Source organism: Tupaia chinensis, unplaced genomic scaffold, assembly GCF_000334495.1.
Source record: "Tupaia chinensis unplaced genomic scaffold, TupChi_1.0 Scaffold000226_1, whole genome shotgun sequence".
Lineage (NCBI taxonomy): Eukaryota > Metazoa > Chordata > Mammalia > Scandentia > Tupaiidae > Tupaia > Tupaia belangeri.
This window is the reverse complement of record NW_006159701.1, coordinates 2,674,650-2,679,631: the sequence shown is the minus strand read 5'-3', so window position 1 is coordinate 2,679,631 and position 4,982 is coordinate 2,674,650. Positions and strand designations below refer to the sequence as shown.

The window sequence follows — 4,982 nt, the reverse complement described above, 5'->3', positions numbered from 1 at the left end:
AGAAGGGGGGTTGGGGGAGCGGCAGGGCCGGGCCAGGAGGCGGCCACGATTGGCAGCTCGTGGCAAGCCCTAAATCAAAGGAGCCGATGAAATTTCTAATAGCAGGAGCGCGACTGGCATCGGCGTATAAATAAAGTTCCCCTCTTGAAAGGCAGCTTATTCCAGCCTCGCCGCCAAGGATATTAAGCTTGGAGGACCTGTGGCTGAGGCCAGGCTGGACCCAGGCCAGGAGCCAGCTGGGCCCGGGAGGCGCGAGTCCTTCCCCATCTGCGGCCCTGGCTGCCCTGAAACGGTTCCTGGGGTGGAGACCCTGGGCGTGTGCAGCTCTGAGCCGGTGGGGATGCGGCTGCCATGCAGGAGCATCGATCTCTGCAGCCGATTGCACGACTCGCACTGCCTAGAGGAGCAGAAAAGACTCAGAGAGGTTCGGTGTCCTGCCCAAGGTCACACAGCAGGTGAACAGTCCCTCCATGGGAGAAGAGCAGGGAGGAGGCTGATTCCACGGCATCTCGCGCCGTGACATGGGCCTGAGCCACCCCAAGCCGGATCTGGAGCCACTTCGGAGGCTGGCCAGGCCCTGTCTCTGGGTTCTGCAGCAGGACACTCTCGCAGGAAGCACCAGCCACAACTCGTCCTTCCAGGGACCCGCAGCCCCCTGGGGGTGGTAAGGCATGTCTGCAAACACCCTTCATGATCTCTTTGTAGCACCTCCTTGGCTGTGGAGGTGCCTTCATCGGGGCGTCATGACTTTTCCGAGAACCCAATAGCTGAGGGGTTGAGCTGCTGGACTCCGGAACCAGATGGCCCAAGATCGAGTCTTGTCTCTACCGTCCTGGCTGTGTGCCCTCTGGCAAGTTGCCGACCCTCTCTGGGCCTGTGGTCTTCATCTGCATAGCTGAGATAATCGTGGGGCCTGCCTTGCCCTGTTGCTGTGGGATCGATGATGACCCACCCAGGGCTTAGTGCAGGCTCCGCACAGCGAGTGACATAGAAGCGCGGCTTCCGTTTCTCACCCTTCACCCTTTCCCTTCGTCTGCTCATTCACGCATTCACTCATTCACTCATCGATCTTTCTATCCACTTGTTCATTCCTCGCTGTGGCCACAGGCCCCGGCACACAGTAGGTGCTCTGTAAATTCTTCATCCGCAGTTTGGGATGCCACTGACCACTGGGTGCCGCGGGCACCAGCAGGCCCAGGAGGAACCGGCCAGGCCAGTCCCTCGTGGAGTCGAGGGTCGAGAAGCCCTCAGGAAGCCACTGATGGGGCTCGCAGACACAGGTGTCACACCGGGGGTGCTCAGAGTGACCTGAGTGAGAGAGGACTGTCTGCCGCTGGTGAGAGGGGACTTCCCTGAGGAGCAGTTGTCTGCCCGAGGGGCCTGCGCGAGAGAGGAACAGGGGACAAAGCAGTGTGGCACAGAGAAGCCCTGATGGCGGGGCTGAGAGCCCTTCAAGAGACCAGAAGCCTGCCCGCTTTGCAGATGGGCAGACTGAGTTCCGACAGGGAGAGCAGGACAGACAGACGGGGAGACTGTGCTCCGACAGAGAGAGTCAGGACAGACAGATGGGGAGACTGAGCTCCGACAGGGAGAGCCAGGACAGACAGACGGGCAGGCTGCACTCCCACAGGGAGAGCCAGGACAGACAGACGGGCAGGCTGTGCTCTGACAGAGTCAGGACAGACAGACGGGCAGACTGAGCTCCTACAGAGAGAGCCAGGACAGACAGATGGGCAGACTGCGCTCCGAAAGGGAGAGCCAGGACAGACGGGCAGACTGCGCTCCGACAGAGAGCCAGGACAGACAGACGGGCAGACTGCGCTCCGACAGAGACCTAGGGCAGATGCGGTGTGCTGCCTCCCAGCCCAGCGTCGTCCTCCCAGGAGGACGAGCTCATACCTGCGGGGAGCTGAACCAGGAGCTGAACCAGGAGCTGAGGGTGCCCGTGTCCGCTCAGCGAATTTCTCAGCAGCCCTAGGAACAGGCGTGTGCATGCGGCTGTTTAACAGAGGAGCTCACAGAGAAGGAAGCGGAGGCAGGGGGCTCGGGGGCACCTGGAGGCAGAGAGAGGCTGAAGCCAGGAGCTGAACGCCTGCAGGGGCTCAGGCCCTTGGGCTAGCCTACCTGGGGGGAACCCTCAGGGGGTGGGAGCTGGGTGGAATGGCCCTGAGGGGGAGCAAGGGGGGGACCCTTCAGGCAGAGGTTTCTCTTCTGCCCCTTTTAGGCCATGAGTGTCCCCTCAGCCCTGGCCACGCTGCTGGGGAAACATGCTGGGGACAACTGCTGGGGTCCCTCCCCCCCTTTCTTCCTACCCACATTGTCTCAGGATTCTGGTTCCATTTCAGGATCCGACTTCACATGGCCGGGTTCTTTTGTTCAAACTCCAAAGCCCTTTTCTTTGTGATTATAATATATTTTTTTAAACCCAAAATCTCTTGACAGGAAAATCGGTGCTTGAGCTTGGAGAAGTTCCTTTCGCTCTCCATGTGAAAGCCATTACGGGCTGTCCCGGACGGAGCCCACGCCTGTGTGCGCACACAAGGCCGACTCCTTCCCCGCGCCCTGGAAAAGTGTGTCCAGCTGTCGGCCTGGAGCCTGGCCTCCGGAGGTAATGCGAACCAGGCGGGCAGAGAAGCCATGCTTTAATCAGGCTCCCGGGTCCGCCCGCCCCAGCCCTGTGTCCGTCAGGTACCTGGGCGGGGCCCCTGCGTGGCTGCAGACCGCACCAGGGCCTGGGCATGGTGGTCCTGGCTAGGCTTCCTGGTGGGTCCGGTCTCCTCAGCGTGGGCCTGTGCTGTGAGGTTCGGGCTGGGGGATTTGGCAAAGGCTGTACTGACTGACGTGGGGGGGGACAGGGAGGAGGGCACCCCCAAAGAAGGCTGGGGTGGGTATGCAAGGAAGGTCCAAGGAAAGATGGAAAGGGGGAGGAGACAGGGGGTGGGGGGAGAGAGAGAAAAAAAAGAGGAAAGAAAGGCAGAAAAAGAGGGAAGGAGAGGAAAGAGGGGAAGGAGGGAAGGAGAGAGGGAAAGATGAGAGGAGAGAGAGGGCGGAGAGGAAGGATGGAAAGACAGATTTCTTTTCTTTTATTTCTTTTTTTTTTTTTTGAGAGATTTTTGCTATAGGGCACGCGCGCTCACCAGAAAGACAGAGAGAGACAGAGAGACAGCGAGAAATCAACCCCCCAGGGGGGATGGTCACACCGCAATCCCTTCTCCTCCATTCTCCTCCAGGGATCTTGGGCACGCACGCACACGCGCCTGGTGTGAGTTTAAGCCACCAGGTCCAGGACTTGAACCACATTTGACTACATGGAAGTCCAGTGACATAGCCATAATGCCAACTGCTGGTCCCGAAAGAGAGAATTTCTAAAATGAAGAGAAACAGGAGCCAGCAGGTGGCAGGGTGGTTAAGGCACCGGATTTCCACATGGCCCACCGTGGCTCAAGTTCCAGACCCAGTGACTTAAAAAACACACTGGGTACATATGTGTGAGTGCCCCAAATCCAGGAAGACAACAGAAAATAGAAAAGGGATTGCTCACGGCCATGCCCCTGGGGGGTGATTTCTCATTCTCCCCACTACCCCCAGGAGGGTCCTATGGCAAAAACAAAAACAAAAAAAAAAAAGGAGAGAAAGAGAAAGATCAAGGGAGAGCCGAAGAACGCGACAAAGCTGCGATTATTATCTCCCGGAAGTCCCCGCGGGGTGGCTGGGACCCCCGGGCTGGCCCCAGACTGGGTCCCATTGACTTGCTGACTCCGATCCCCGGGCAGCCCCTTCCTGCTCAAGCCTCAGCCTCCCCATCTGTGGAATGAGCGCCCGGGGCTGGGGGAACTGGGGGATCTCGGGGCTTCTCGAGGGATGCCTAGGAGGGTGGAAAGCTCACGAGGACGGGGAGCCGGAGGCCGGCTGTGCAAATCCGAGTTTCAGATACAAGAAAGTGCAGTGCCCTGTCTTCGAGCCCACATTACCTCTGCGAACCTTTTCACCATAGAGCTTCTGCCCTCCCCAGAGAGGAGAGGACAGAGAGAGGGAAAGTGAGAAACCTCCCCCCAGAGATGGCCACGCCCCCACCCCGTTCCCTCCACTTTTCTCTCAGGGTCCTGGGCACACAAGCCATGACGCAGAGGATGTACTCGGCGTGATTTTCAAACCACTGGGTCTGGGACTCGAACCGCAGTCAGCCATGTGAGAATCCAGAGCCCTAACCACTGCACCACCTGCTGGCCCCATGGAGTCGGCATCTTTGACAGCTTTCTCAACCCCCACAGTGTCCTGGCATTTAGCAGCCAGACACCAGCTGCTGCCAAGGCCGACAGGACCGCGTGAGTCTGTCTGCATGTCCAGGTGCCTGTGAGTCCACAGCTGTCCTGACACCCCAGCCCAAGGCTCCCCAGGGCATGGAGTCCTATTGTCCCAGGGGGCTGGAATCTCGTCCCTGACGAGGGATCTTTGTCCAGGGTTTCCAAGCTACTAGCAACTCTGGCTTTCTGAGACTTGCTGTGGCCGCACCGTCTTCTGAGGGGACACAGTCCAGCCCAGCCTTTGGGACCTAAGAGTCCAGGCCAGGAAGGCCCGAGGGTGGGGAGCAGTGGGAAGGAAAGTTTGGATCAGGGCGCAGGAGCCGTCCTTCCCGACCCCGAGCTCTTTTCCCCCTCTGGTCAGCCTCACGGAATGTTCCTGACCCCACTGTTCAGGTCCCACACTGCCTGCTCGTGATTCCACCTCTTGCCTCTGGCTGTGAGTTCGGAGGGCCCACCCCCCATCTTGCACACAGTAGGTGCCCACCCCCATCTTGCACACAGTAGGGCCCCACCCCCATCTTGCACAGAGTAAGTGCCCACCCCCATCTTGTGCACAGTAGGGGCTCACCCCTGTCTTGCGCACAGTAGGTGCCCATACCCACCTTGCACACAGTAGGTGCCCATACCCACCTTGTGCACAGTAGGTGCTCACCCCCGTTTTGCACACAGTAAGTGCCA

The 4,982-nt window shown here is 59.3% G+C and overlaps 1 long non-coding RNA gene across 3 annotated transcripts in view; it reads right to left on the bottom strand.

The window, feature by feature from the left end:
* The window catches only part of LOC102483339 (uncharacterized), a 7,494-nt gene extending 5,193 nt beyond the window's left edge, over positions 1–2,301 (bottom strand). For 2 of the 3 annotated variants that reach the window (XR_334477.1, XR_334479.1), the window contains exon 1: positions 1,900–2,301. This is a non-coding gene — a long non-coding RNA (uncharacterized LOC102483339). The remainder of the gene's footprint in view (positions 1–1,899) is intronic. The other variant, XR_001370363.1, reaches the window with a different exon arrangement.
* Positions 2,302–4,982: the final 2,681 nt, after the last annotated feature.